This window comes from Pleurodeles waltl, chromosome 7 (assembly GCF_031143425.1).
Source record: "Pleurodeles waltl isolate 20211129_DDA chromosome 7, aPleWal1.hap1.20221129, whole genome shotgun sequence".
Classification (NCBI taxonomy): Eukaryota; Metazoa; Chordata; class Amphibia; order Caudata; family Salamandridae; genus Pleurodeles; species Pleurodeles waltl.
The window spans coordinates 786,643,102-786,659,624 of NC_090446.1; the positions used below are offsets into that span (position 1 = coordinate 786,643,102).

General features: G+C 41.1%; 1 long non-coding RNA gene across 1 annotated transcript in view; it reads left to right on the forward strand.

Annotated features, from left to right (window-relative positions):
- Positions 1–14,997, forward strand: part of LOC138245593 (uncharacterized) — a 29,098-nt gene extending 14,101 nt beyond the window's left edge. Inside the window, exon 2 of the long non-coding RNA XR_011194147.1 lies at positions 12,001–14,997. This is a non-coding gene — a long non-coding RNA (uncharacterized lncRNA). The remainder of the gene's footprint in view (positions 1–12,000) is intronic.
- The last annotated feature ends 1,526 nt before the right edge of the window (positions 14,998–16,523 follow it).

Here is a 16,523-nt window from a genome sequence, read left to right on the forward strand (position 1 = left end):
GGTAACTGCGAGTCCAATTGCGACCGCGTACGCGGTCGCAAATGGAATTGCATCCCACTGCAAGTCGCAAATAGGAAGGGAATACCCCTTCCTATTTGCGAGTCGGAAATGCATTTTGCGAGTCGGAGCCGACTCGCAAAATGCATTTCTGAATAGCAAAGTGGCTTTTGCGCCTCGCAAACGGCGATTTTCGCCGTTTGCGAGGCGCAAACACTTTGCTACATCTGGCCCTAGAAGGGCAACCTTCCAATAGGAGGAAAGTAGTACACTAATTATGTACACTAGTACGCAGTTATGGGCATATAAAGGTTAGAAAACATTCCAAATACCAATAAGCAATAGTAACCCTAGGGGGAGCCCAAACCATATACTAAAAAAATGGAATGCAAACACAGGACCCCCGCCTAGGTAAGTGGACTGTGTACAGGAGAGCTGGGAGTACTGGAAAACTGAAGAGGTAAATAACACAGAACCCCGCCAGCGACCGAAGGTTGCAGAGAAATCCTGCTGGAATCTTGCAAGCCGAATCACCCACTAGAGAGACCCAAAACAAAAAAGCCCTGAAAGGGGGATTGGTCACCTAGCCAGGTAAGAACCTATCAGGAGGGGTCTCTGGCTTCACCTGCCTGGTCTGGCCACTCAGATGCTCCCAGAGTTCCCTGCCAACCTTGGAAACAAGATGGCAGAGACCCTCTGGAGGACCTCTGAGCACCACCCTTGGGGTGGTAATGGACCAGGGAGTGGTCACTGAACCAGTGTGGACTGGTTTATGCACAGAGGGCATCAAATGTGCCCTTCAAAGCATACCAGTTGCTTGGGGAGGCTACCCTTTCCAAGCCAGTCACACCTATTTCCAAAGGGAGGCAGTGTTACCTCCCTCTCCCATAGTAAATCCTTTGTTCTGCCTTCCTGGGTTTGATTACATCAAGCAACAGGAGGGCAGAAACCTGTCCGAAGGGTGGCAGCAGCTTGGCCTGGCTGGAAAACCCTGTAAGACAGGTGGTAATAATGCTAGGGGTCCTCTAAGGAGCCCCCAGAGTGCATGGACTCATACTTCCAATACTTGCAACAGTATTGGGGTATGATTCTGACATGTTTGGTACCAAACATGCCCGATTCAGAGTTACCATTTTGTTGCTGGACATAGGTCGTGACAGAGTCTAGAAAAATGGAACTGGAGATAGTGGGGGCACCTCTGCTAGTGCAGGGGTGTCCTCACACATAAGTACCTGCACCCTGCCCTCTGAGCTGAGAGGGCCTACCATAGGGGTGACTTACAGTGACCTGGTGCAGTGACCTGTAGTGAAAACGGATGAATGCACCTGTTTCACGCAGACTGCAATGGCAGGCCTGCAGAACCTTTTGCATGGGCTCCATATGGATGGCAGAATAACTACTGCAGCCCATAGGGATCTCCTGGTCCCCCAATGCCCTGGGTACCATATACTAGGGACTTACATGGGGTGGCCAGTTTGCCAAATGTGAGAATAAGAAAGTACAGTTAACATAATTTACAGGAGAGAGCATAACCAGTGTGGTCCTGGTTAGCAGTATCCCAGTGGACACAGTTAAACACACTGACAACAGGCAGACAATGGGGATAACCATGCCAAGAAAGAGGGCACTTTCCTACAAATTCAAAATATATATGCCCAAGATTGGTTAAATAAGGATCTAACTCAGTCTGAAAAAGGAGGGCCTCTTTTTCAAAGAGATGCCCTCAGGGCCTGCTCTAGGGTGGTGTGGCCAGTGCCACCGCACCGGGTGTTGTCCGGGTGGGGGTGCTGCGTTTGCAGGTATATTATGGTTTTAAGAGGATCTGCTGTGGTGTTCCTTTCCCCCAACAAGTTTCATGCAACAATAAATATGCCAAGATAACTCTGGTGAATAATGTTCTGCCTGGAGAGAGATCAGAGTTTTCTCTAGTGGACATTTTAATGTAGCGCAGAGGGTTAATGTGCCTGCTGCAAAGAACCTGAACCAAAAAGGGTTGATTTGATTATAAATCAATTCTTATTATTAAATAGAACCCCCAACCGTGGCATCACATTTTAAATTCTGAGTTTGATCTTCTCCAGACTAAGTAATCTTAAACTATACAGCCAACCAGTATGGATGACATGTCACTCCTACACCTTGTAGTCCTCTGTCTTATGTAACATTTCTTATATGCTGATTTACAACCCTATGATTGATTGTCTCTGTGTAATGTGGGTGCAATTTATAGTGCTCCAACACCCTTCAGTGGTATGAGTGGTGCTATAAAACTATGGAGACTTGAGAAGCACTGTTAAATGGTGACAGTGAGGGAATCTGCGGCAGAGGTGCTCTTTGTGAAGGTGCATGCAAACATTGTCACACAGGGCGCCACCAGTGCTAAGGCCAGCCCAGGATGCCCTGTATATTTTGTCTAAGGACCTACAATTGCAAGTAATACAGTGGTCACATGACTCAAGTCTAACAGACATTGTTGGAATTCAAAAATTCTTAGCTAAAATCCAGCTGCTCTTTTGGTGGCTGGGGTGAAAGCAGATTTAGAGAAGTATTTCAGCGCCTGCACCATGTGCTCAAGTAAAAAAAGACTACAAAAAAGCTCTTGTTCTAATTCATTCTATTCCTGTTCCCTCAAACCCATAGCATACAAATTCAATGGGTATTGTAGTAGAGTTGCCACCAAGTGATGGTAAGACCACTTCACAAAGAAGGGGCACTTTATCCCCACAGAGATGCCATCATCAGGTCCTAAATTAGCTCGACCATTCACTCAGCATATAGTAAGATTACACGCAAATCCCAGAGTAATAAGGAGCCAGCAAGGGGATAATTGGCGCGAGTATCTCTGGATGGCAGAATCAGTGTACAATAACACGTAACACTCGACTCTTGGTTTCTCCCCCTTCTCATGTTTAAATGATTATCAACTCAACATTCTCCCATTTGAATGGATCAAAGCCTAATCCCTACCATCCATTCAGGAACACTATAACAACCTTAGTAACACCCAAAAGGAAACCAACATACATATGAATGAGCCAAGTGGTTTGCCAATAACAGTTGCTCAAAACAACCAGTATACAAAACTGGAGATAAGGTTTGCAAACCTAAAATAAGTATTTGTGAATTCTGGTGGATAGGAAATTGAAACAAAGATTTCTCTAAGCTTTCCCTCTCACAGATGTGATAAACTCAGTGGCTGTGAAGCTGCCCACCAGCATGCAAATTCACCCAGTGTTTCATGTTTTTCTGCTAAAATGGTGCCACACTGAGGCTCAACTGACAACTCCTCCAACTTTTAGAACAGAGGAAGGTAAACTGGAGTACAAGGTGAAATAAGCCCCACATTCTAAAAAAGATCAGAAGGAAACTGTATTACTTAGTAAAATAGGTAGGATTTGGACCTTAAGAATGGTCTTTGGAGCTGGACAAACGTCTTTACCATGCTTTGTGTTTGGTAAGGCAATGCCACCTAAAATATCCCACTAAGCCTGGAGTTTTGCTGAGATGGCAGATGTCGCAAGGTGTTACTTTCATTATCATTCTGAAACATCCCCCAAAGATCTCTGCTATGTGTTACTATTCAATATATTGTAGATCTAATGCCAAGTGGAGTCACAAAGTAAGGGCAAAGAGGTGAAAGGGCTTCTAGGCAAATTATGCAAAATCTTAGGTTATACCAGGGGTCTCCAACCTTTTCAGTAAGAAGACCTACTTATGTCAATGAAAATCATCCTGAGCTACTAATATTAGTGATGATGTAGTGACCACCCCATCCAAGATTGTCAGCAGTGATCACATCAGTTCATTAGGAAGGGTTGTCAGCAGTAAAATAAAAAAAAAGTTAACAATTGGAATACCTCTAATTAGGTAATACATAACAACCATAGCTGCAATACTCCTGGCACCAAGGTAGTAATGTGAATGACACATCTCTCCAACTCAAATTGAAAATTTAACAATTTTTCTCCAAACAACACATTATGAGTACTGAAAATACGCACATCTGTTTTTGAATATATGAATTTAAATTTTGCCATTTATATGGTAATTCAACAAAGCAAATGCTTATGTAGTAGGCTGAGCTGCACACAGGAGAGCTACTCACAGGGACCTGGAGAGCTACTGGTAGATCACGAGCTACTCATTGGAGACAACTGGGTTATACACACACTAGGTCACACATGGTAGAACAGATGATTCCCCCATAGGCCAGGAAGCTTCAAAAGGCTAATGAACGTTAATCAGTCTTGAACATTTACAATGCATTCATATGCTCAAGGGCGTGACTGATGATCTGGTACTTTCCCTTCAAGTGTGGAAGCTGAATTCTTACTAAAAAATATTCAAGTATTCTGAATTATGAATCTGCATAGAATTTTGACTTATTATAGAAAATAATGCACAACTTGGAAAATGTGCCTACTGGAGTGCCTACTGGAGTGGCCGACAGTAAACATGAAGTGTCCCTATTAATTGCTTATTAATATGAAATGACGTGCTCATGTTTAGATTAATGAAGTAATATGTTATATTAATGATCATGTATTATGTATTTGCTTTATTAATTGTAGGCCTTAAATTACTGAGGTCTTGGGCCTAGTTGCACAGCCTCATGTTAAGCTGCACTGTAAATAATTCACATAAAATGGATGTTTAGACAAATTAATACTTGTATTGTTTCACTGCGTTGAAAAAACGCTAACAGATGTTTAACGTTCTCATGAGAAACTGCTTGCTAGAATATTCTGTATTAGTTATTGTTACTTTGTAAAGTTTAGTGTGTGAGAAAGCGATGTTCCCAGGAGCTAACAATGGATGCACTGACTGGAGAACGAAGTGATACAAAATTGTAAAATGACAAACCTGACGCCGGGAACAGGAGAACAGAAGCCAATTATCGACATGTGAAAGACAGTTTAGTTATATCTTAGATTTGAAGTTCTACTTTCATTGGGCTAAAAGTGAACGTACGATTCTTTGACCAATAGCGACGTTGGAAGAGTTTTAGAGGATTGTAACTTAGTCCGACTGCATGGAGGAGAGACAGGCTTTTCCCCACTTTGACATCCTCCTGAGAGGAGCTTGTTTTTTCTGTCTGAGGAGCTGAACAGTTCCTGAGGACTTTATTTCTTTCTTTGACTTTTTTGCTTAAACTTCTGATACTGAAAGCTGATCCCTTAGACATTGCTTTCCCTATGATTCAGATACCTCCCTAGTTCTGAGTCATTCACTTTCATGGCCCAATGCTGATGCTGACCGAACCAATGTCCAATTGATGAAGATAATCACAGATTGCTGATCGATACCGGGGAGAGGTATTAATCAAATGTTATTGTGTTTGACGTAATTTGTCTTTTGTTCTAGGTACCAACCGCTAATTTTGATAGAGCCATAGCTGGATGTTTTTCCAAATTTGTGTTGGCTAAATTGTTTTGCATGAAGCCCAAACATGCTATTCTAATGAGAAGGTTAGTAAAGGAAATCCTAAAATGCTAATAAGTTGCTATAAATAAATGATTGATGATACTTAGTTGCTGAATCTAGATGGGTGCGATTTCTGTTGCGAAGTTATGCTTGTTAGTGATATGTACTGTAATTCTAGAGTGCGTAACAATACATGTACTAGTTAAATTGAGATTCTTTCGAAGATTTTTTCAACCAGTGTTGTTTCTGTTTGTATACCATTTGATTTTGAGGCTAAGTTTGTTGATATTAGCATTGTTAATAAATGAAAATAAAGATTTTCATTTTTACATAAAGTTGTGGTTATTCAAGGCCAAAGGGGTCATGGTGCGTGGAAATGCTGACTCCAAACTGTATTGATTGATATTGAAATTTAGTCCTATAGTGGGATTTACTCTAAGCGCAGTCAAAAAGTCCATCGAACCTCTAACGTGAAAAGGTCATCAGTAAAGAATCTCTGGTTTCTGAAGTGATTGTGCTACCTTACCTGCAGTAAAGGGACAAATTGGATTTTGATTTTGTTTAGTGCTCGCAATAATTTAGCATTAGTTGTATGAGTCCGAGCTGAGGAGGACAAGCTGTAAGACTTTGTCAGCCACTGTACATGTGAGTGTGACTTCATGAAAACCGTGCTGGGATAGGTCGGTTAGCGAGAAGGGTCGCGCACGGATTGGCGGACTACCATGAAGCGCAATCGGTTGAGAAGTTTGTCGAAAAGGATTTCGGGATTGAAAGTCACTTCCTGATTTGATTGAAAGTAGCATAAAAGTCAGAGAGATTAAATTTTTCAAAGCTTTAAAGAGTTCTCTAAGGGGAGATACATATGTTCCAATGAGTATAGGAGAAATTACACCACTAGAAGGTACATCCGCCTATGTTGTATTCAAAGAGCAGGGTTCTGCTCCATGTCTTTGGCTGAAACAGTGGTGCAAAGTGACGGAGAAAGATGGGAGCTTAGCGTTTTTTGCCTATGGAACATTTAATTTGAGGAGCTAGAGAATTTGAGGAGAGTACTGTATGATTTGAAACCTCCTCTGAGACCAGCACAGTTCGAAGCTTTAGCAATTTAGGAGCTAGTGTCTAGACAGCAACAGCAATTGAAATTTGAGAGGAGAATGAGAAAAGCTGAAAAGACACTAGCAGAGGCTAGATGGGATCGTGATCAGAAATTTTGGAGAACTGAGACTTTACAGGGAATTAAGTTGTTTCCTGCAATTATACAAGAGGTGAGACCGAAGCTAGAAAGAGCACTAAAAAGAGGGATTCATATCCTTCTAAGGACAAAGAGCAGAAATCTGCAGGATCTGGAAAGTCATTGACCCACGAAGAATCAGATGATGATGAATTCATTTTACAGTTATTGAGAAATTGTCCCTGCCATATACAACACATGAGAAAAGCTCAAACACCAGTATAGATATAACAGTCCTGATATCAGTTGAATCGACCCAGAACCAGATACAGGTTAGTCATAGTGTTCCAGTTACTTGGAAATTCAAACGCCTATGACACAGATGAATGTTCCCAGAATTTACCCAGATGTACCCATTGTAGATACTGCAATGAACTTGATAGTATTGAAAGAACAAGTCTACCAGAAGTCTACATAGGTCCTGATAGAGTCCACCCTGAACTTGATGTCCCCGATTAAGTCACAGACAATTTCACGATACACCTCCATGACAAGATCACAGACAGAAATGTTTACCTTGACAAATTAAAGTACAGGAATAGTGCACCCACGAGAGCCAAACGTCAGACCAAGTCCAGATGCAGTGTCAGTACCAGTTACCCTAGGTCCGGTCATACCATTGTTTGTCCAGGGAAATAACGAGAACAGTGAGCAGAAATCTCTGAATCTGGGAGTAGAAAGGGGGAGATACAATGCAAATGCAGAATGACAACTCCCCTGAGACCAACATTTGATGGAACAGGTCAGTTAATTGATTTAAGTCCTTTTAGGACTCCTTCAAATAATGAGGTGAGATCATAAATAGGTCCAAATCCAAGCATGGTGACACCAGAAACTCCAAACCTAACATTACAGCAAGTGCTAGGTGTAAGTCACAGCAATGCTACATTACAAGGTTTGACAGGTCAGCACTTAACTGAATGGTTACAGAAGTTGAGTAGCACACAAGGGGATCCTAGCAGAGGTAGTGCCATGAATTTGACCAGGCTTAGGATAGAGGCAGAAGACCTTATTGAGGGAACAATGGGGTTAGACAGAATTGACACGTTCAAAGAAGATGAGTTGCTTTACTTGTGCAAACTGATTTCTAACAAAGCAGGAATTGTACATCAGAAATGTGCAGACCTAGCAGAGAAATATGACATAGAGATTGAGAAAACAAAGCACTTAAAGAGGAGTTACAGATTAGATTTTGATTCAAAGGACTTTGAAAACATGAGAATCCCAGGATTGAAAATCCACCCTAGGGAATTAATTCAGAGCATTCATACATTGGGAGCATTAGACAAGTGGGACGGCAGATGGGTGAAGAAAAGAGATAAGAAGAAAAGGGATTCTGCAAATCTTACTTCAAATGTGCAGCAGGTCGAGGACCCAGTGAAAATACTACCAATGAGAGAGATTCCACAAGGGAATTTTGTCCATGTCCCTTGGAGCAGAAGTGACATTCTGTCATCCACAAATGATTATCCCAGGTTGAGATAGAAGCCAGTAGAATGGTATCAGCAGACAGACAGGTTTGTGAAACTCGCAAAATGCCTGTGGGAGGATTTGAAGACCCTGTTAGAGATAGTAGTTCCAGCAGATTTCTGGGTTGAGTGCAAGAGGAGCGTAGATTGGCCGACAAGAGAATCTCAGAGAGATCTAGAAACAGGTGCATCATCCCTGACGTAAAAGAAATACTACTATAAGGTGACTGAATTTTTGAAAATTAGAATTTCGCCCAAGAATATCGACTGGCAGAGAATAGACAGGACAGCCCAGGAAGCGAAAGAGTCAATACATGCATATTACGGGAGATTGTTGCAGGCGTTTAAACATTACAGCGGTATAGAGACAATTGAGCCGAAAGACATGATTCATTTTGCGTTCAGATTTGTTGAATGATTGAGACCTAAAATTAACCAGAAGATTAAGAGATATTAGATTTTCTGGCAAGCAAAGCCGATTGATGAGGTGTTGCAGAATGCAAAATACTGTAGGGACAAGATCGGGTGGAAGCAGAGAAAGTTGAAAGAAAATGCAATGGTGATGCAGATTAAAGCAGCACAAGCAGGAATGCAGGGAAGTTTTCCACAACAGCAGCATTAGGAAAACGTGGTGTTTTAGAATCAAGCAAGAGATAGAGGTTGTGGAGAAACTGGAAATGTGAATCTTAGTCCTGATCTGAATACTGTGGTGGTTCAGAAAGATGTGCAAGAAATGAAGAATGTGCTGCAATGTCACGCTTGCAGAGGGCTCAGACATTGGAAATGGGAGTGTCTGACGTTAGTACAGGAAGCTGTTGTTCAGCAAACGAGTGATATCAATTCCTTTCAAAATATGAGAGGACTGAGAATGAGAGGTCACAATAAAAATTTCCAAAGTAATGTGAATCAAATGCAAGGTTTTCAGCCCATGCAACAGATGCAAATGGCACGTTTGCAGATGCCCCAGTCACAGCAACTGCAACCTGATGTTCAAATGGTAAGACAGCAAATTCAAATACCTCAAACCACAATGGAGCAGCAGCATTCCTGGTGCTTCCTCAGCAGGTCACATGTCAAAGATTTAATTAAAGTAATAACACAGTGCACCAATTCCCGTTACACAGTGAGGATGGAATAAACGATGATCAGGTGAGCGAGAGTTCGGATGATCAGGTGAGCAAGAGTTCGGATGAAGAGGAATGTGTTTTAGCAGCTTCGCTAGAAGTAGATCAGAAAGGTCCGTGCGTGAAGGGAAAGGTAATGGGTCACAAGGTTTCATTTTTGGTTGACACAGGAGCTACACGCTCTATGGTAAGAACTGCAGAAGTTCCAAACTTGCCCCTTTCAGGGAAAACAGTCCAGACTGTAGTAGTCGTGAATCAATATTTGACAAACTCGATTACAGAACCAGTTCAGGTAAAAATTGCCAACTTTAAAGGATTATACAAATTCGTAGTTTGTGACTCGAGTCCAGTATCCTTACTAAGAAGGGACTTGTGTAAAACAAGATGTGCGATTACTTGCTCAAATGACGGAATCGAGATTCAAACAAACAGTGATGACGAAGATGACCCAACTCCCTAAACAGATTGTGACACAGTGAATGAGGAGTACCCTTTGATTAACTTCTTTACAGTTTTCACAGTGGGAGATCTTCCTTCTGACTTACAGGAAACAGTTAAAATGAAAGTGTGGGATTTTACGGGAAAAGACAATGGTCTAAAAAAAAGCGTTGAGCCAGTTAGGGTCCCAGTCAAGCCAAATGCATTTTTTCCCCAGATTCCTCAATATCACATGACACAGAACACAATTGAAGGGATTGCACCCACGATTGCAGAGTTTGTAAACCAAGGAGTTCTGAAAGAAGTGTTGAGCAGTCCATGTAATTCACTGACAATGGGATTGCGAAATTGTGAATTGTTCAGGATTTGAGGAAGGTGAATGACATTGTGATTAAATTTTGTCCCGTAGTGCCAAATCCAGCAGTGAGTTTGTTCCAAATCCGATGCGATGCTGAATGGTTCACTGTAATAGACCTGTCACAAGCATTCTTTTCTGTACCTCTTCATGAGAATAGTCAATTTCTTTTTTGTTTCAAATTTTGGGATCGAGTCTAGGGTTGGTATAGAATTCCTCAAGGGTTTTCAAAGTCACCTTCCATTTTCAATCAGATCTTGAAGAAGAACTTGGAGTCATTGGAAATGCCTTTCCAGTTGACATTGGTGCAATACATTGACGATTTGTTGATTGCATCCAAAACAAAAGAAGAATGCAAGTATGATACGATTGCCTTACTGAATCATTTAGAGAGGAATGGTCATGAAGTGTCCCCAGCAACATTACAGTACTGTCAAAAAGAGGTAAATTATTTAGGTCACCTAATTGAGAAAGGATCTAGGAAAATATCCAGAGAACGGGTCATAGTCATATTACAGATGAGTCACCCAGCCACACAGAGAGATGTCAGGATGTTTTTGGGAACGGTAAGCTATTGTCGCCAGTGGATTCACAACTTTTCACTCATTTCAAAGCCATTGCAGAATCTGACTCACAAAGAAGTTACTGACCCCTTAGTGTTAGACCAAGCCTGTAAGAAAGCATTTTCTGAGTTGAGAGAAAGTCTGTGCAAAGCCCCAGCTTTGGGAATCCCTGACTACACAAAACCCTTTACGTTGTTTTGTCATGAGTGTGATTGCATGTTCATTGTGTGTCCTGACTAAGGTCTATGGTGGAGTTAACCGCCCAGTAGCATATATTTCAGCTACCTTGAACACAGTTGCAGCAGCTTCACCAGGCTGCGGTTGGACTGAGACTCACTCAGAGTGAGGACATTGTGATGGGACACCTTTTAACAGTAATGGTCTTTCACTCCACTGAAGTTTTACTCACACAAACCAAAACGCAGTACCTTACTGATGCCAGGCTGACTCGCTACGAGACGAGCATCCTGGGGTCCCCAAATGTGTCATTGAAATGTGTACAGTACTTAACCCAGCAACCTTACTCCTGAAAGAGAATGTTGAAATTGACAAATTGTAAGAAGTTGAACATGATTATTTCAAAGTAACTGATCTGTGCACAAAACTGATACCTGATATTAGAGATACCCAATTGGAGGAAAATGACTGTTATTTTTGTAGATGGTTCCTGTTTAAGAGACACTATGGGAACACTGAGAGCAGGATATGCAGTGTGCACAACTTCTGGTAAACTTGAAGCGTCTTGGCTTCGAGGAGTATATTCTGCACAGGTGGCGGAACTGGTAGCCCTTACTTGAGCATGCCATGTTTCTGAACAGCTTAAAGTTACCATCTATACAGACATCCAGTATGGATTTGGAACAGTCCATGATTTTGGCCAGTCGTGGTCAAAGAGAGGTTTCCTGACCTCTCCTGGTTCACCAGTCAGAAATGGTGAGAGAATTCATGAATTGTTGCAAGCTATTCAAATGCCTGAAAAGATTGCCAAGGTGAAATGCAGTGACACCTGAAATTACAAGATTTTGTGTCTATGGGAAATGGATATGCTGATCAAGTTGCAAGGTTTTGCCCATTGAACTGCATATCATTCCAAGATAAAGGGGAATTGCTATCTGATGAAGACGAGATGTGTCCAAGGTATGCATTACATGTTATAGATACCTTGGAAGAATTGAGAGCGTTGCTGGTCAATGCCCATAGGGAAGAGAAACGAAATTGGGGAAAATTGAAATGTGTTCAACGTGAGGATGAACTGTGGGTTTCAGAAGAGGGACAGTTGGTTTTGCCAAATAGCTTGTTGACTCAAATAGCTAGATATTATCATTGTCAAGTACATGTTGGGAGGGATGCAATGATTCGAATTTTTAAACAATATTATTTCAATCCAAAATTTTGACAGGTTGCCAAAGAAATTTGCCACTGCTGTGTCATCTGTCAGCAGATGAACTTGGGTAAGAAGACTATGTTCAGTTTGAGCCACATTGGAAGAGCAGGAGTTCCGAACTGGATCAACGCAAGCAATATAAGGAAAGTGGTGTGTCTGTTGGACAATGTTGAGAGTACCAACAACGTCCAGACCAACTCCAGAACTGGAGAGGGTGGAAGGAGAGTCTGAAACTGAATCTGAGCAAACTGAAAGTGGTTCAGCCACTCCTGTGAGAGACGAAGGAGAAGACCCACAGGAAACTGAAAGAGAACCAACCTCAACTGAGGCAGCTAGAGGGTCTAGTCAGAGGAGGGCTCTCCCAGAAGCAGACAGCCTTGAAAGACAAACAGAGCAAACAACAGATCCTGAGGGTAAAAGAGTTGAGGCAGATCGAAGCTGATGTGATCTGACTCCTTCTGAACCAGTTGCAGGTACATCAAGAGAAAATCCTGCAAAACAAAGAGAAATTACAAGCCCAAAACTGAAGAGAGCATTAATGAAAGGTCCACTGAAAGGAGATGAGGCCGAAGTCTCAAGCAAAGAGAAAAGAAGCAATTACAGTGACAACAATTGAGGAAGAAGTAGACACGACAAGGAGAGAAGATTTGAGCAATGGAGAATTAAATGGATATCTCAAATTGAAAAGGAAGAGAATTACGAATCAGAGGTACGCTGGTCCTGAATGGTGTATGCAACAAACGATTGGCAGAGTGAATTTTTGTCTTTTTGTTTTGATCAAGATATTCCAAGTCAATATTTTGGCACTTGAAGGAAATCAATGAACTGAACAGTTGAGAATTGTAAACTGCCAAGGTCCAGAGACTTGTGAAAATAACCTGAAAATACTTTTTGATAACCTGGTTTGACGTGCTGCTAAACCAATTTTGACAAATTACCGATTTTGAAAAAGGATCCTGGAAGAAAGACTGAAAGCTGTAAATAATTGCTATAGAAAATTGAAGATTTTTGTTTTTGATTTTTGCTGCATAGTTATAATTCTCTCTTCTACTTTCTGATTCTTTACAGATAATGTAACCTGGGAACCTTAGCCAGTAGGGTAGGAAGAATAGGTGCTGTAAATACATGAGTACTGGTTTGGCGATAGTATGCATGATATTATGCCTGGTGTTGATTGTGGGTATGACGGTTCTTGATAAGAATAAAGCCAACCATACCTCAGCTTTAGAGACAACTACTACACTCATAGAAGTAGAGACGTTTAGACTAGATGATAAATATTTGTGTGAAGATAGCACCAAAGGAGAACTTTCTTCGAACGTTTTCTATCGCTTATTGAGTGAGTATGTTGAGACGATGGATGCGAGAGATTGTTATGTCTGCACGCAGATTCCTTCATCAGTCTAGAAAGGAGTTACTTATCATATTTTGCCCCTTACTTATGGAATAAGTTGTAGTATGTTACTACAAGATTCTATAACCAGGAGTATATTCAGTATTTCTATTCCATTTATGATGTTGTATTTTCATTTGTCCCTATAATTAAGTATTTGAGTAGAGTAGCTAAGGAAAATGCCATAGAATTAGTGAAAGGATTCTTCGAGCCGACATTGACATTTGACACCACATACGTGCACCCCAACAACTTGACATACTTGCCTGCACCTATAGAAAAGAGCTTCTTCGCTCAGACAGATGATAGGAGAAAAGTATTAAAGGAGAAATTAGAAAAGGGCTTAGAGAAAAGGACATGTTGTCAACATCAGGGTAGTGCGAGCTCTAAGGGCGACTGGAATGCAAAAACTCAGCACTAATGAGATAATGTAATTCATGCATTATGCTGATATGCTGTTGTTTAACCTTTTGCATTGCAGAGTTTAATCCTGAAGACTTATATTCAAGGTGCTTATAAATACTGTTCATTTACAATGTACTGCTGCAGGCTTTCAGTGTGTCAGGGTGTGGTCCTTTTCCAGGGCTTTCTAGAAGCTTTCTCTGCAGCATGACTGGGTGTGGTTTGTGGGCTGGGCCAGACTATATATAAAGGAGCCAGCTCAGCTCCACGTGCTCACTATTCAGAGGTCCCGGTGCAGAGCAGCAGCAACTTCCTGAGCTCCTGTTCCGGAGGCCTACTTTGATCTTCTAGGCCTTTGCCCTTCATTACATTGGTGTTCCTTGATCAGGGTGGTAAGACGGATGTCAGGCTGGGACCCCGATCCCGTTTTCGAAGGCTTTCGAGTTCTTGGGCCTAATTTTCATGCTGAGAGATTTTACCTTGTGCGTGTGAATGTGCTCTTGGTTTTTCTGGCCTTTACATGTTGATATTCGAATCGGCAAGAAGCGCGATTCATTCCTCGTGTTTAACTCTTGATATTCATTGTGCGCTGCCATTTCTTGGCAGTTACATGGTGGCATTCGAATCGGCAAGACGTGCGATTCATTCCTCATGTTTAACTCTTGATATTCATTGTGCGCTACCATTTCTTGGCAGTTACATGGTGGCATTTGAATCGGCAAGATGCGCGATTCATTCCTCGTGTTTAACTCTTGATATTCATTATGCACTACCATTTCTTGGCAGTTACATGGTGGCATTCGAATCGGCAAGACGCGCAATTCATTCCTCGTATTCAACCCTTGATACTCATTGTGCGCAACCATTTCTTGGCATTTACATGGTGGCGCTCGAAGAGGCAAGACGCGCAATTCATTTTCCTTGCATTTAATTCTTGATACGCATTGTGCGCAAGCATTTCTTGGCATTTACATGGTGGTGTTCGAATACGCAAGATGTGCGATTCATTTTCCTTGCCTTTAACTCATGATACGCATTGTGCGCAAGCATTTCTTGGCATTTACATGGTGACATTTGAATCGGCAAGACGCACAATTCATTCCTTGAGTTTTCACTCTTGATACTCATTGTGCGCAACCATTTCTTGGCATTTACAAGGTGACATTCGAATTGGCAAGACGCGCAATTCACTCCTGCAATTAAAACTTGATGTTTCAGATCGTTTGCAGTGTGCGTGATTATTTCATAGTATTTGCATACTCTGGTTGAAATCAGTAATGTGCGCGATTCAGGTTTCTGCGTTTAAAACTAAATGTTAAAATTCTAGATGTTACATTATATGTGCATTCTAGGTCCCTTAATACAACTCCTATTGTGTTCCAGAAAAAAAACGTTCAGATTATTTTCTTGTCCTCATGCAAAAAGACCATGTTTGATTTTGAAAACATAATTCTAGAGGGTTCTTAGATTCCTAGTCAATGTGTAACATTTCATTAATAAGTTCATTGAGAAGTTGTATTAATCATTCTTGATTCCTTCCCAGGTAACCAGACATCTTGAGGCCTAGTTATTTAGTCATGCTTCAGTTATCCATGGTTACAGTATGACAATGCTTAGAATCATAGTCTAGTAAAGATTAATATGATATAACCTTGATATTGTGTGTTTTAACCTTTTGCTTCCTACAGGTCTCCTTCCCAGCTGTTCCCTACCTAATCCCCTTTTCAACTCTTGGACTCTCTTAGACTCTGTGACATTCTAATCAGAGTATTGGAGCTGTCTTGTGGTGGACATGTTGGGAACGTGCGCAGACCCCGAGGATCTGGTAACTCTGACACATTTGAAATGATTATGCATTTAGTGAAATAAAGACACAAGGAAGGTTAGCGTTAGATGCACAACACGTAGGAAAGCTTAGTGTATATAGGCCTAAATCTAGGACTGATACATTGTTTGTGGGAACGAGTGAATGTAGACATGTGTTTTTGTTTCAGAGTAAATGGACGTTCATGTTGAATGGACAGGATCCTGCAATTCCAGGAGTTTACTACATCTTTGGACCAAATGCATATTACCGTCTTCCAAGAGGATGGTATGGCACGTTAATTCGGGATAGTTTTCCCAAAGATATTTCAACTTAAGGACTTTAATATGTTAACGAAAATGACTGAATTACATGACGTTAGACAAAAGAGAGAGTCTCCTTTAGTATAGTTGGAGATATATTTGGAGCAATAATTCCTTCAGTAGGAGTTATCGTAAATTCTATAAAGATTAAAAAGTTGTCTACTAGTGTGGATAACACGTTGACACATTTTTCAGGCGCCATGATCCTGATGGATACAGAAATGGCTGTGTTAAGATCTGTGACTCTTCAGAAGGGCCTTGCATTAAACATTCTTTTAGCGAAGGATGGCGGAGTTTACAATACGCTGAACTCAAAACATTGTTGTTTATATATTCCTGATAATAGTAAAGACATTAAAAGATTGATTAACAATCTGACTAATGAAAGTGCTGATATGAAAGAATTGAAAGAACCAGGAGTTTGGGAAAAGGTTGGCAAAGGATTTGCTTCCGTGGGAAATTGGCTTGGCAATCTAGGGAAAGGGATAATATTGAAAATAATACAAGGGATATTGATTATTGTACTTTGCTTAATTGGAGCATGGGGAACATGTAAATTGTAGCTTGTAATTAAAATGAAAAAGATGAAAAATAGGGAAAATGCGAAAGGGAAAGA